Here is a 16,855-nt window from a genome sequence, read left to right on the forward strand (position 1 = left end):
AAAATGAATGAACCTTGAAAACATTATGCTGCATGAAAGAAGCCAGTTATAGAGAACCACACAGTGGATGATTCTATTTGTATGAAATGTCCAGAACAGGCAAATCCATAGAGACAGAAAGTAAGCTGGTGGTTGGTTGTCTGTGGCTGGGGTCTTGGGGAAAATGGAGAGTAACTGCTAATGGGTAAAGGGTTTCTTTTGGAGTGATGAAAGTGTTCTCAAATTGATTCTGGTGATGGTTACACAACTCTGAATACATAAAAACCATTGAACAGTATAAACAAGTGAATTGTATATGAATTATATCTCAATAAAGCTGTTATTTAAAAAATGAGAAGTATTCTTCAGCTAAATGGATTGTTGACAACTATGTTCCTCATTTTTAAATCTCTCAACTCAATAGGAAGAATGAGGCTTTCCTGTAAGTGAAAATGTCTGAGATTTTAAAAATGAGATATGTCATTATTCCGCCACACTGGTAAACAACAAGAGGCTACAATGGAAATACAGAAACAATCTTTCTCATCATTTGACTGATTCAGCAAATGAATCTATGAGTATTTGATGGTGAATTCTATAATTTTCCAATAGTAGGCTTCCTGGCCCTACAGTCATCCTAATTAAGTTTCATTGTTGTCATTCATTCATTTATTATTATCATTAAAGAGACAGGGTCTTTCTCTGTTGCCTCGGCTGGAGTACAGTGATATGATCATAAATTACGGCAGCCTCGAATTACTGGACTCAAGCCATTCTCCTGCCTCAGACTCCTGAGCAGCTGGGACTAGAGGCATGTGCTGCCACACCTGACTAATTTATTTTTATGTTTTTTTGTAGAGACAGAACCTTGCTATGTTGCCCACGTGGATCTTGAACTCCTGGTCTCAAGCAGTCCTCCTGCCTTGGTCTCCAAAGTGTTGGGATTAAAGGGGTGAGCCATCGTGCCAGGCCTTATTGTTATTTTTTAGTTGATTAGAATACTGTATACTACCACAGCCAGCCTAAGTTTACTTAGCCTAATTTTCCCTGTTATAAAAAGCTAGAGGAAAAAAAGATTGAACACGCTAAAAATGAAGGGGGGAAAGCATGAAAAAGCCTCACCACAAGGGCATTATTTATAAAGCCCGTACACTTTTGTTATGAAAACACCAGTATTTTACTAAAATAAGGGTAAACTTAAACAATACAAAAATTTCAGTCTTCTAGAAGTTCACACTTCCTTGAAGGGCAACCAAGAAGTTGTTTTATTTTCAAATATATCTAATAAGGATCTGTTAAGTTTTTAAAAAATAGTTTCTATTTAAGTGAAGCTTTTGCAAATCATTCTTGTAAATAATGAGAATTTCTTTCCCTGAGGGGAATACTTTCTACTTCAGTGTTTATAAGAATACACAGGGTTAAAACCATGTAAAATATATTTTCTCACAGTTGAGGGAGAAAAAAAAACACCACAAATAGGAAACCAGACAGCTAGGGGGGTCAAAACACTATACTTCCAGGTCAGACTTCTGGTTGCAATTAAGTAAAATTCCTGAAAATATTTGTAAGGAAATCATATTTTTGGTGTCCCCTTTCAGGCCTTGTAACTTTTATTTTCTTTAGCAGCACCTTATATTTGTGGGTATATACTTATCCATTCATTAAATACACACACACAAACACACAAATATACACATTTACTTGGACACATACATTAATCTGTGACCCAGAACTGAAATTCAATCTTGGTCTAAAACTTAAAACTAGCATCTTTTCCAGGCATTCATTTTTTATGCGTGAGATCATGTGGAGTTAGTTTTGTTTTTGCTTAATGTAGGCATGGATAATTTTCTCAAGACATTTCACAAAATAGATCGGGCCAAGTTTCCCATTAGGTTACGTGGTTCATGATCAAATAATTAAAATAAATGCGAATCTGATGGGAGTTTATGCTCTACGTAATAAGAGCATTGTGGTAGAACAACAAATATAAACAAGCTATACAATTAGGTGTACCTGAACAGTTATTCACCATGCCTCTACTCAACTCCCTGGGAACAGCCCAGGGAATCTTAATGCTTCACAAGGAAGCACCTCACTCTGAATCTGTGGCAAGTTCACTTACAGACAGTATAAATGTCTATTGTACGAAAGGGAGTCAATGCCCCTGCCCAGTTTATAGAAGTTATTATAATGAATATAAAATTCTTTTGATTATGAACAACTGAAGAGGTTAACTAAAATATTTAGTAACCATAGAACTTCACAGTTTTAGGTTATCCACTTTTATTCTAAATAATTAGAATAATTAGGGTGTCAAGTTAGGGAATTTGAAAATGAAAGCTCTCTCGTTTTTCATCATCACTTGGGTTAGAATCCCTCAAATTTCCAAGATATTCAGGTAGCAAATCACAGTCCCAATGTGTTAGACCACAGTGTACTATCCCAAACAAGGCCTCTTCACTCATCCTTCATACACTTCAAAATCAAAGAGCTCTTACTGATATCTAGTCTGTAAGATAACTAGTATCTATTTTCTCTTTCAAGCTTCCTTATGGGTGTTAAGATCAGGAATGTGAAACTCAATTACTAGAAATTTGAAAATATGGGCATTATGATGGGAGGTCCTGGCCAAAGGGAAAAAAAAAAAATTAAAAGGAACAGACAAGCTGGTGAATGCTACAAGTACTTTCTAGATAAGAGAAGGCTTTTTATTGCTAAGGTGTAATGGACCTGAAATTCTTGAGAAATTCTTGAGAAACAAACAGTAGATGCTAAGGTAAACAGTTCTCACGATACCTTGTCATCCAACATACTAAAAATGTGTATGTTACTCCTATGAGAAACAGCCACTATTATATTGGGGGCTGGGGGGTAGCGAGAGCTTTCCTTATTATTAGTGTCTGTCAAACACAGGAGGAGTTGCTGCCTTCTAAGACTTCACCTGGAACGTGTCAAAGGAAAGTATAGCCTTGTAGGGGTCTCACTGTCTCCCTATATGCCCCAGCCCTCACCCCAATACATACATACCCAATGCTATGTGGCAACTAAGCCGTTCAGACAATATAAAACCAGTGCCCCAGGTACTATGTTCCCAACATATTGGTAAAAATGACTTTCACTGGGTCAGACTGTTCTCCCCTGCTGGGTAAAACGGAACTGTAGACCTCCCATCCAGTTGTCATCGTCAGCAATACTGTGACCAAACAGATCATCAAAGAAAGGTTTTCAATCTCACCCAACATCAATTTAAGGGCAAGTGATTTTCCTTCCTATTACTTTCCTCCTGCTCCTAGCAGGGCAGAGTGCCAACCAGTTCTACCTGACCCCAATGGGGACCTGTCGTTGGAATATGTAGTAATAAGTCATCAGTCTTCATGGAGCTAATGAGAAGGCAGGGCTCTCAGCTAACTGGGACAACTCGTTAAAAAAAAAGTCTTGCGGTTGCGCATGGTGGCTCATGCCTGTAATCCTAGCACTTCTGGAGGCCAAGGTGGGTGGATCACCTGAGGTCAGGAGTTGGAGACCAGCCTGGCCATCACGGCAAAACCCCGTCTCTACTGAAAATACAAAAATTAGCTGGGCGTGGTGGCACACGCATGTAATCCCAGCTACCTGAGAGGGTGAGGCGGGAGAATCACTTGAACCCAGGAGGCGGTGGTTGCAGTAAGCTGAGATTGCACCACTCTAGCCTGGGCAACAAGAGTGAAACTCTGTCTCAGATTTAAAAAAAAAAAAAAAAAAAAAAGTCTTGCAAAGCAGCATTTGATAACAGAGATCTTTCTAGAATCCAAGAGTCCTGGGGTATTTGGTAGAGCAGTTGTGAGCTTTCCAGTTCCCAGATATGCAGAAAGTCTGGTTGTAAATGTGAACAAGCCCAAGCAGATAAAAAGTAATACTGGGGTTGTGTCACCATAAAAGCTCCATCAGAACTGGCATTGTAATTTGAAGCAGAACAAAGGCAATATGAACTTTGTTTTATGATGGAAAAATTGTCTTTCTGATCTGTGGGGTAGTGGGTTCAGATGGGTGAAGTGGGAGAGAAAGAAGCAGTATGTTCACAGCAGGCCAACAGGATCATTCTAATAAAGTTTATACTTACATGGGAAAAGTCTTGTAATGGTTCAAATTGAAGTTTGACAACCTCTGGTCAAAAGAATTCTAACCTTTCTGGAAGACTTGTACATCAAGTTTTTTTGAATTTTAATGTCTTGTAAAATTTAAAAGTAGACAAAGGATCAGTCATTGCAACTCTGGCAATGTCCATAACAGGTGATGATAGCAAGTGGAAACATTACCCTTAAAAGTTTAGAAATTTTGTTTACTTTCCATTTACTGTAATAAGTGGTTAGAGAAGTTTCCCCAGTTTTTGAGAAAGCAAAGAATTGTGTGTTGTCACTGGTGCTTTAGCACACTTTTCGTAAAAAGCATAAAACTTCAAGTTTTACAAATTACCCATTCCTGAAAAAATAATCTTTGTTGAAATTGTAGCACATTCACCAGACAACTTATAGGCATTTGCTTTCTCATTATTGCCCTTTTAAGCTTTACATGTGTGGATAAAAGCCTATAAAATGTTTTGATTGAGTACATTATGGGAAGAAATGTAAATAATAACCAAAGCTATTTAAACATGTGTAAAAAGAAAACACGTTTCCACAGTGCTTTATGAGAGAACTAGGGAAATCCACTTCTATTTGTAAAGGGCTGTGAATAGAAAAAAAACAATGTCTAAACAGTAAAAATATTTAATAGAACAGCAGATAACTGAAAATGTGCTGTGCAGTTTTGCTGTTTCTAAAACCACATGAGTGAGTATTTCTTCCCCTCTTAGTCCTCCTCCACGTCTGCTGTGGAAGTCAGAGAACTACCTAGCTTGCTCTGTGACTGCGGTACGGTTCCATTCCTATTGTGCACGGGTGTGTACAATAGGAGCACATTCTAACTGCCCATTGTCATAACTGACTCGCATAAAAAATGACTCTTAAAAATAGAATTACTTGTCAAGGGCCTATGTTTATTTAGGGATCACAGTGATTGGATGTACAGTACTTGTTATTTTGTTGTTAATGCGTGAGAAAAACACTGACCAAAGGGAAGTCTACGGATGGTGTTTTAGAGCAAGTTTTCATTGTCCTCTGAAAATGCATGAAGGTTTGTATGGAGGAAGGGCTGGGCTCTCAAAAGGGAAAAAGTATTTCACTTCTGAAATTTATTTTAAATAGGAAAAGGCCCTGTTTTCAAAGGGCTGGGAAAATAAATACAAAACAAAACACCACATACACAAATTTGCACTCGCGGGGACACCGGGGAGAATGGCTCACAATGAGCTTGTGTCTGAAGAGCAAGGAGAAAGCTTTTTTTGGCAGGTATCATGCATCGGGTGTTGGGGAAAGTTGAGGAACATTTCTCAGACAGAGGAAAGAATAGGAAAAACTTGCTTGTTTTGGCAATACTTGTCTTTTTCTTTTTCGCCTCTTGTCGTGTGAACATACACTGATTCCCTAACGTGGTGGTAACGTGCCCCACCACAGAATGCTGTTTGGGAAGTGAGTGTTGACGAAGAGAGAGAACACCTTGGTAATTCGGCCTTGAATGTTCACCAAAGACACCTCAGATGCCACAGAAGGGTGAGCAGAGGGCTAGGTACTTTGTCTGCAGATGTAAGCTAAGATTTTAGAGGAGCATTCAGCTTAGAAGAAATGCCAAAAAGCAGGCCACTGCAGACAGAAACCACAGTACCCAGGAAAATTTATTTTATGGCATTTTCCAAAGGACTGGGTTTCTTAGATGTTAACTACAAGAAAAGGTTATACAGAATAGAATAATAGGCAGTAAAAAAATTTACTGTTACTGTTCCACAAACAGAAAAATGTCCTGAACCCTATTTAGACAAAATGCATTGAGGCAAGTGCTTACAGCTGGAAGATGAGCTGTGTTTGGGGGTCTATGTCTCCCTTTCCATCTCGTGATCAGAGGATAGAGAATATAAACTTTAAACCAAGATACCCACGTGGTAATTCAAGCAGAATACTGCTCCTAGTTAATTTAAAGACAGATGTGTTTTTATGATTAGAGGAAAATTGTATTAAAACAAACACATAAACATACAATACTCTCCTTAATAGGGATACCAAAGCAATGAGGACAAACCCAGTATCAGACAGTGGAGTTTTCATGTGGCCTCTGACACTTCCTAGCTACTATCTGATCTTTGGGCAAGTTACTTGAACTACAAATCTGGCTCTCATCTGTAGAGAAAGGGTTCTAAAGCTTAGGAACGGTTAAAACAAGGGCTAAGAAGGCTGGCTAGAAAGGACTGTCTCAGGGATCTGCCATAGGTAGGTGGAAGATCTAACCCAGAGTCAGCATCCGAGGGGTGGACACTCGGTAACGTGTACCTGGGCAGGGTAGTAATACTAATGAAGACCCGGGGTGGGGTGGGACTAGAAGGGAAGGTGTTTCCTGTCCCTGGAGTCAGAAGATATTGCAGCCTAATCTTACACTGGGGTAAGCTGTGGTTTTGACTTTCTGAAAACCAGATGAGAAAAGCTACTTAATAATTTGTAACTCATAGGCCACTTTCATCCTGCGTTTTGTGCAAGGGGCAAGAGATGCTGCAATGGAAACATGCTGTAAAGTCTTGGCAAAGAAAATGGAACCTGGGAGTTGTCACAATTCCTTTATTTCTCCCAACACTTGTGCTCTGACACGCTCTGCGGTGGTTGCTGAACAGGACAAGACTCCTGTCCTTAATGAAACTGAAGTCTATCTGTGAGGCAGGAAAGCAGCGGGAACAATGAGTGCCACTACTCCAGAGGGTGAGCAGGGAGAGAGGAAGGGAAGTGCTCCTGAGAGAGAAGCTACACAGAATCAGATAAGGCTCCTTGGAGGAAGTGATACCTGAGCACAGGCTGGAGGATGAGGAGGGCACAAGCAGGGGAGCAGAAGCAGCGTGTGCAGAGGCCCAGAGTGAGAGAGCACCACACTCTGGGGATGGCGTTAGGGGAGAGTGACAAGCTGATCAATGATCATGGGCACTCCCTGGATTTGCTGGCCAAGGCCATCTGGGAATAATGACTCCTAGTCCCTGGGGAGAGAGGCTCCTCCTGAACTCAGCCGACCGCAGGTCTAGCTGGAAGACTGCCAAAGCCTCCAGGTCCTGGGTAGCTGGCTTGCTGAGCATACTCCTAAGCAACCAGACTGCTCGGTGCTTGAATCTGGGACTCAAATGTTTGCCACCCACAACTCGACAAGGTCACTTTTATGCTTGCCCAATAAAAAAGGCTGATGCAGGACAGGCGTGGAGGCTCATGCCTGTAATCCCAACACTTTGGGAGACTGAGGCAGGAGGATCACTTGAGCCCAGGAGTTCCAGACCAGCCTGGGCAACAGAGTGAGACCCCATCTCTGCAAAAAAAATTTTTTTAAATAGCCAGGTATGGTGATATGCACTTGTGGTCCCAGCTATTCGGGAGGCTGAGGTGGGAGAATCACTTGATCCCCGGTGGTTGAGGCTGCTGTGAGCCATGATCGTTCCTCTGCACTCTGGCCTGGGCAACAGAGCAAGACCTTGTCTCAAAAAAAAAAAAAAAACAGTGTGCATGGGGCTGGGCACGGTGGTTCATGTCTGTAATCCCAGCACTTTGGAAGGCCAAGGCGGGTGAGTCACTTGAGTTCAGGAGTTCGAGACAAGCCTGACCAACATGGTGAAAACCCGCTTCTACTAAAAAGACAAAAGTTAGTCCGGTGTGGCGGTGGGCAGGTGTAATCCCAGCTACTCGGGAGGCTGAGGCAGAAGAATCACTTGAACCTGGGAAGCGGTGGTTGCAGTGAGCTGAGATTGTACCACTGCACTCCAGCTTGGACAATGAAGCAAGACTCTGCCTCAAAAAAAAAAAAAAAAGTGTGTGTGTGTGTGTGTGTGTGTGTGTGATACATGGGAGCACACCTTGGTACATGATGCCTAGAGAGTACATGATCTGTCTGCATGCCGATCTGTGTGACAATACCAGCCTGTGCCAGGTGATCCCCCTGCATTCCCCAGAACTATTTGCAAAATGGTGTGTGGCTCAACATGAGAAAGATATGCTACCAAGGCTACTCCTGAGTGGGTAGCCACCTTGTGGGTCAGGGGTGTCCCCCAGGGAGTGAGAGTTACTTGCAGAGAGAGTTAACAGCCAGAACAGATATGATGTCTGCACAGTACCAACGCTCAAAAGTAAAGGTGGGGCACTTGGTAACTGGGAGACTAGAAATTTATAGTCAATTTAAGCACATGGTTGGGCAAGTCACTTGGTCTACTGGAGGGTCATGATCCAGTGGTGACCCTGGTCGGAACCCTTTCAGAGTGGTTCTACCCAGAGATGTTTCTGGCTTACTGGTTAATTGATTATGTCCATAACTCCAAATAAGATGGAGAACATACTTAGACTCTACTTAAACTGTATGTTACGGGGTGAGCTGTGCACACCCCTGCCCAAATTCATATGTTGAAGTCCTAAATCCCAGTAACTCAGGATGTGACTATATTTGGAGATTAGGTCTTTAAAGGGGTTAACTAAATTAAAATGAGGTCATCAGAGTGGGCCCTAATCCAATCTAATTGGCATCCTCATAAGAAGAGACAAAGACATTTATAGTGGAAAATCATGTGAAGACAAAGGGAGAAGACAGCCATCGACAAGCCAAGGAGACAGACCTCAGAAGAGACTAACTTGCCAATACTTTGATCTCAGACTTCTAGATAAGACAAGACACAGGCATTTATAGAGGAAAACTCACGTGAAGACACAGGGAGGAGACAGCCATTAATAAGCCAAGGAGAGAGGCCTCAGAAGAAACTAACCTTGATCTTAGACTTCTAGTCTTTAGACTTTGAGAACAAATAAATTTCTGTTAGTTAAGCCACTTGGCCTGTGGTATGTTATGGCAACCCTAGCAAACCAATACACTGTAGAACAGGAAAAAAAAAAAAATCTAGATCTAGGCTGTGCATAGTGGCTCACACCTGTAATCCCAGCACTTTGGGAGGCCGAGAGGGGTGGATCACCAGCCTGGCCAACATGGCGAAACCCCGTCTCTACTAAAAATATAAAAATTAGCTGGGTGTGATGGCACGCACCTACTACAGCTACTTGGGAGGCTGAGGCAGGAGAATCGCTTGAACCTGGGAGGCAGAGGTTGCAGTGAGCTGAGATTGCACCTCTGTACTCCAGCCTGGGCGACAAGAGTGAAACTCAAGTCTCAAAAAAAAAAAAGAAAAAAAAAATCTAGATTTGGTGCACAGGGACCTGACTTGACTTGAGCCACCTTAAAGGAGAGCCATAGCCACCTGGCCAGTCTCCAGATCTGAGTCAGTTCATGGACTTATTTTCTCCTCGAAAGGAGAGCCAGGAAGTCCTCAAGTAAGGACCCTTCAATAAAGTTACAAGCGCATCCTTTAAATCTTTCACGTGGGATCAACAGAGATTACCAGGGTATTTGCACAAGGAAAAAAGGGAAATATCTGAACTTTTGAGGAGGATTAGGCATTGGCTCTGAGATAATTCTTGGGTTCCTGATTACTGCTGTGATCCACCAGAGGGTGGCATCTAGAAATGTGGCTTAAATTCATCTCATGAAGGGCACACCATGTCTGTAAAAATCTGCAGTTGTCATCCCAGTTGCTGAGTGTATCCTTGGGATAGGTTTATTCTGCAACTGACAGAATCCACAGTTGGAATTCATGTCTCAGGGAGTGAGAACTATTATGGTAATTATGGGCTAGGTGAAAGTTTCTGGAATTTCTCCCACCCCACCAAAATTGTAAACTAAAATCAGTATTAATCCCTAGAAGATCAAAGAGATCTGCTGCCATGAAAAACCTGAAACATTCATGAGTATCTTTCATACAGTCTTATCTCACTTTCCTCTTCGGTTAAGCAGAATGCAAAGGAGTCTTAAAGAATGATGGAAGGTTAATATAAGTTTAAATAGCCAGGGATTCTTCCAGAGTCGGTCTCTCAGCTGGAGCACCACAGCACCTAGCATCAGTACTACAGAGGTGGCAAAATCTGTTTTTTTCTATCCCAGTGAACAGCGAACACAGAAGCAGGTTTCTGTCTACTGGCAGAGAAAGTCACACAGCTTCACTGTTTTGCCTCATTGCTCTGTTGACATTCTGCTTCAGTGATACTGAGTCTACGGGGACCTTCATTATCTCAGTATCTTGCAGGACATTGTTCTGGTCTACTACACCAAAGGATTTATGACAGGACTTACACAGCACAAGGTGGCATGTATTCTGGCTGTCATTCTAAGACATAGGCATGTCAGATGGTGACAGATAAAGCCTTTCAAAATACATTTCCGAACGGCCTGGTGCACAGGAAAAAGTTCATCTAAAAGGAAAATCAAGGTTTTTACACCTTGTACCCCTTACTACTAAGAAATAAGCACAAACATCAATGAGTATGTCTGCGTGTTTCTCTGACCAATATGAGAGACTTGAAAAGGTAATAGCTTCACTCACCAGTTATTAGATAAAAATTTGTGCCTAATCAGTGTCACTGCCCAATGGGATGGTATTAGCCAGAAGTGAATGAATATAATGACATAACCTCACTCAGGATAGAAAAGAAAAATCTGTCCAGTGAGCAGACTGCTGAGTGGTATATTTTGGGTCTATGTGGTGTGTAAGGAGAGATGGCCTGAGAAACAAATACATACTGATTCACTGGCAGTAGTTAATAGTTTAAAGAGAGGGTCATCAAGAACTGGTGACATAAACATTTGGGAAAAAGTTAGAGTGTGAGAATATTTATGCATTTTGTGAAAGTTCTCCAAAGGGCCCTGTCTTAGTCTATTGTGTTGCTAAAACAAAATACTGCAAACTAGAATAAAGAATAGAAATTTACGTTCTCACAGTTGTGGAGGATGGGAAGTCCAAGATCAAGGCACCAGCAGGTTTGGTAAGAGTCTGTTCTCTGTTTCCAAGATGGTGCCTTGAACACGGAGTCCTCCAGAGGGAAGGAATGCTGTATCCTCACATGGCAGGAGGAAAGGCAAAAGGGGACAAACTCTCTCCATCAAGCCCTTTAAAACAACATTAACCTATTTATGAAGGCTCTGCCTTCATAATGCAAATGCTCTCTCCACCTTCCAACACTGTTACAGTGGGGACCATTTCCAATATGTGAATTTTGGGGGATACTTCATACCACAGCAAGCCCCATTCAGAAGAGGTTTTTATAATGAGTTAGACAAGGTGACCTACCCCGTGGATGCTGGCTGGCCTCTTTCCCTAGCTGCCAAAGTACCTGCTCAAAGGTCTCATAAGCAATGTGGCCATGGAGGCATGGATGAAATGTTCTGCTAGGGCTCAACACAGACTTAACCTAACCAAGACTGAGCTCTGCCAAATGCCCAATTTGCCAGCAATAGCAATTAATCTGAGCCTTCCCACCAACTCTCATTTCATAGGGAGATAGGCCAGTGATGGTGGGTAGATGACATTTGACCTCTTTCATCACAGAGAAGCCAATGCCTTATCTTCACTAAAATGGAACTTTCTTCTGGATTTGGATGTGCCCTGTATGCCTGCCATGTTTCTGCCAGCCACATCATCCATAGACTTCAGGAAGGCCTCATTTGCCATCACCAGCACTGCGATTCTGACAAAGCAGCTCATTTTACAGGAAACAAAATAAGACAGTGGGCTTGTAAAATTCAATGGTCTTACAAACAATCAAGCACAGCTCAACTGCAGCTGGCCTTACTCAGTGGTAGAAAGGTCTACTGAAAACTCAGTTGTGATGCCAATTATGAGGCAGGGCCTTGTAGAACTGGAGTAAGGTCCTAAGGGATGCAATATAGGCTCCGACCAGCAGAACAATATGTGCTACCTTGGCCAGATACATGGTTCCTGGAATGAAGGACTGGGAAAGGGAGATGACCACCTCAGCAAACATTTACTTTCCATCTCCACGACTCTGCTTCCTTAGCACTGAAAGGATGATTGTAACACAGATGATAACAATGAATCGGGCTGAAAGTTCAAAGTACCATGTGACTGTTTCAGGCTCTTTATGGCACTATACAGACAGGCCAAACGGGAGTTGAAATGCCGGCTCATGATGAGATGAATGTGGGGAGAGAAGTATATAGACCAAAAAAAAAAAAGAATGTAATGAGTTCTACCTGGTGAAACATACCCAGTGCTAAAAGTTAATTAAAACAATGACAATCTCATCAAGGCAGGACCACTGGCAGCTCAAATCCTGGGGGAATGAAGGTAAAGAAAGCTAATCAGATGAATTACAGGCAGAGAACACAGAGAATACAAAATAAATAGAGGAGGTAAGATACAAACATCAGCTACTTATTTCATGGTTACAGAAGTTAGAATGGTAGCATCTACCTACCTCATTGTCTTCTTTGCTGCATCATGTATTTATTTATATATCAGTTACTTTTTTGGCTTTCTGTTTCCCTAGTATTTTATTTAAGGTTTGTTGGCAGTAGTTCACTTCATTACTTAGTTGAAAAGTTAACAAATATGCGCTGGGAATGAACTAGAAGGGGAGTAAACATCACTTAGAAATCCTGGACTTGGAGCTGGGACTTGAGACTCTGGGGGGTCATCTCTTTTGGAGGATATTTGGTGAGCACATTTCCTTTGTAGTTGGGAAAGTCAGGCTGTTAGGCAATAGCTTCTTGTTACTGAATAGCAGCTCATGGAAGAAGGAAGCCAAGAGGAAAGTTATTAGTGGATATTTGTAACTTGTGTCTACCCACTCAAAATTGTTGACCATCATCCTATGTTTTGATGACTTTCCACATCTTGTAAGTGTCAATTTCCCAAGGTAAAAGCCAAACATTTTGCCTCCCCTGACTCACTTGTAACTAGGAGACAGCCATTAAATCTAGTTTTGCCTTGTGGAGGACTCAGAAGGGAAAAAACAGCACAAGGCTGTGGCCACAGGCTGGGCAGTCGGTCTCTGCAGGATGGGGCAGAGGATGATGCTCAGCAAAGCTTCTGATATATGGTCATAAGCATCACAGGGAGCATGTCTCAAAGCTGTCCCTGACTCATGGCTGAGGCTGTTTTGTGTAGCTTCACAACAGGGCTCTCTGGCACTCCCCGAGATCCTGTGAGCTATCTAGTATCTTTAATCAACTTCTTCTCTGCTTAAGAGCCAGACCCACTCTGGCTAGTCTCAAGCAGAGAAAAAGTGAAATAAAGAATGTCAGGCAACTAAGGTTCCTGACCACAAAGGGTTTCAAGCTAGGAGCTATCACATTTTTGCCTTCAAAAGGCCACCCTGGCAGCAGAGGTGTGGATGAATTAAGAGGAAAATCACAGGCTGTGGCATTAATTTAAGAGCTGATCAAGATGGGCCTTGACCAAGGGAGTGACAAAAGGAAAAAAAAAAATTAAGAGGGAAAAGGCAAAAACCACAAATCTAAACTATAACACAGATAAATAAAAATCGAAAAGCACAATATCTCGTTTTTTGACTTTTGGCCTGTCAGTCTGGCAAAAATTAAAAACATTGGTAATACTCAATATGGGCAAGGTTAAGAGGAAAAATATTAGTGAGGTAGGATTTATGGGAATTGATAGTCAAGTCTTTAAAAAGCCTTATCTCAATAATTTTTTACTGAATCTACTGAAATAAATTTTCAGGTAACTCTTATAAACAATGAGGCTATTGGCAGTATCTGTACTATGCTGTTCTTTGACCAAGTTTGTGAATAATTTTCATACGCCTCTGTATCATATAATTGGAAAAACAGCCTCCAAGTCATTTATGCAAATTGTTTATAAAGAAATCTCAAAGCATAAAAAATATTACTATTATTATAGCAACGAGCAAAGTCACCAGCCTAGAGACTTCAGCTTATCCAGGGTTGTATATTAAGTATATATACCCATGCTGAGGCATATTCCATTACACGGATCTGGAAATGGAAAAAAAGCTAAGGAACTCACACAAATGAGAGAAGATATCCAATATACACAAAAGCATAAACAATCCACATTCATCCAAACTACCTACACAGAAACAACAACTCTATTTTCAGGGAACGTGAGACATAGAACTGAAGACTGAGGAGGAAATAGGCATGGCTTTTTGGTTAGTGGTTTTGAACTTGGTTTTGAAACAGGCTTAGAACACTATAGGATCAGCTGAAAATAGGCAGTTAGGTAAATGTATAGAGAGATGTTTTTGGCACTGATGACAAAGTAAAAGCATGAATCAATTTCCGTTTTTAGTGATGCTGTTAATAAACAATGTAAGATGGTGGTGTACCATGGTGTGTCCCTCTTGTCCCTGCAGGTGTCTAGATCTACGCAGCCTAGAACATGATGAACCTCTGTCATCTGTGAAAAGCAATCTTGTGGTCAAGTTGGGTCAACAATGCTTATACCTTTTAGAAACTGACAGTTTAGTAAGAGTCTAAGCATGTATTAACCAATCCCTACCAAAATACCAATGACATTCTTCACAGAAATAGAAGAAAATAACACTAAAATTTGTATGGAACCACAAAAGACCCAAATAGCCAAAGCAATTGTGAGCAAAAGAACAAAGCCGGAAGCATCATATTACCTGATTTCAAAATATACTACAAAGCTATAGTAACCACAATAGCATGGTATGGTTATAAAAACAGACACATAGACCAATGGAACGGAATAGAGAACCCAGAAATAAGTTCACTTATTTAGAGCCAACTGATTTTTAACAAAGGCGCCAAGAACCATATTAGGGGAAAGGACACTTTCTTTAATAAATGCTGCTGGGAAAACTGGATATCCATATGCAGAAGAATGAAACTCGGCCCCTATCTCTCACTGGATACAAAAATCAACTCAAAATGAATTAAACACTTGAACGTAAGACCGAAAACTAAAAAACTACTAGAAGAAAACCCAAGGAAAACTCTTCAAGACATTGGTCTAGGCAAGGATTTTATGAGTAAGACTTCAAAAGCACAAGCAATAAAAACAAAAATAGAAAAACGGGACTATATCAAACTAAAAATCTTCCATACAGCAAAGGAAACAATCAACAGAGTGAAGAGACAACCTGTAGAATGGGAGACAAAATTTGCAAACTATTAATCTGACAAAGGACTAATGTCCATAATATACAAAGAACTCAAATAACTCAATAGCAAAAAAGTGAATCTGATTTTAAAATGTGCAAAGGATTTGAATATTTCTCAAAAGAAGACATACACATGGCCAACAAGTATATGAAACACTGCTTAACATTATTAATCATCAGGGAAATGCAAATCAAAACCACAATGAGATATCTCACCACAGTTAGGATGGCTATTATCAAAAAGACAAAAACTAACAAGTGCTGGCAAGGATGTGAAGACAAAGGAACTCACATACATGGTTCATGGGAATTTAAATTAGTACAACCATTATGGAGAACAATTTGGAGGTTCCTCAAAAACCTACAAATAGAATTACCATATGATCCCACCAATCTCCCTACTAGGTATTTTAACAAAAGAAGAAAATCAGTATATTGAAGAGATCTGTACCCCTTTGTTTACTGCAGTGCTACTCACAATAGCTAAGATATGGAATCAGTCTAAATGTTCATCACCAGATGAATGGATAAAGAAAATGTGCTGTATGTATACACAATGGAATACTATTCAGCAATATGTACAAAAAAAAAAAAAGAATAAAATCTGTCATTCATGGTGATATGGGAGGGGGGCAAGGAAGTGCTGAGTAGAGAAGGGAAGGGTCCCTGGTGAGGGCTCCACCCTTGGGCCTGTGCCCACAGACCTAGGTGAGGACAGGCACTCCTGTTTTCACGCCCAAATGTTGCATTTTCCCAGACCACCCTGGCCAGCCATACCCCCCATCTTGTGCCTATAAAACCCCCCAGACCCTAGCAGGCACACACACAGGCGGCTGGACGTCAACAGGAGCAGAGGAACGGAAGAAGTTGTTCCGACAGGCACCAGCAGACTCTGGCAGTCCATTGACAGCAGGATAAGGAGAAATTTTGCCAGGGGCAGTCAGAGAGTCCGGCAGCTGGGCGGCCCAGCTCCAGGGGAAGACCACCTTCCCACTCGATCCTCCTTCTGGCCTCTCCATTCACCTGGCTGAGAGCTACCTCCACTCAATAAAACCTTGCACCCATTCTCCAAGCCCACGTGTGATCCAATATTTCCGGTACACCAAGGCAAGAACCTGGGATACAGAAAGCCCTCTGTCCTTGAGATAAGGCAGAGGGCCTAACTGAGCTGATTAAGACGGCTAAACTGAAAAAGCACATTGTAACACACGCCCACTGGGGCTTCAGGAAATGTAAACACACACAACCCTAGACGCTGCTGCTGCTGTAGGGTTGGAGTCCATGCTCCCTATGAACTGCCCGTTCTGTATATTCCCCTAAGAGTTTGAGCTGCAGGGCAGCGATGAAGCAAGCCACACCCCCATCACACACCCTGTGTGGGGGATAAGATATCTGTTCCTGTTTCAATAGCAACATGGATGAGCCCAAAGGAAATTAAGTGAAGTAAGTCAGGCACACACACAATGGAATACCATTCAGCCATAAAAAGGAATGAATTAATGGCATTCTCAGCAACCTGGATGCGACTGGAGACTATTATTCTAAGTGAAGTAACTCAGGAATGGAAAGCCAAACTCATAAGTGGGAGCTAAACTATGAGGATACAAAGGCATAAGAATGGCACAATAGACTGGGGACTCGGAGGGAAAGGGTGGGAAGGGAGTGAGGAATAAAAGACTACAAATCAGGTTTAGTGTACACTGCTTGAGTGATGGGTGCACCAAAATCTCACAAATCACCACTTAAGAACTTACTACTGTAACCAAAAAAAAAAAAAA

The 16,855-nt window shown here is 41.5% G+C and overlaps 1 protein-coding gene across 6 annotated transcripts in view; it reads right to left on the minus strand.

Annotated features, from left to right (window-relative positions):
• Positions 1-16,855, minus strand: part of SLX4IP (SLX4 interacting protein) — a 204,223-nt gene that overhangs the window by 56,056 nt on the left and 131,312 nt on the right. The window lies entirely within an intron of this gene.

This window comes from Macaca fascicularis, chromosome 10 (genome assembly GCF_037993035.2).
Source record: "Macaca fascicularis isolate 582-1 chromosome 10, T2T-MFA8v1.1".
Lineage (NCBI taxonomy): Eukaryota > Metazoa > Chordata > Mammalia > Primates > Cercopithecidae > Macaca > Macaca fascicularis.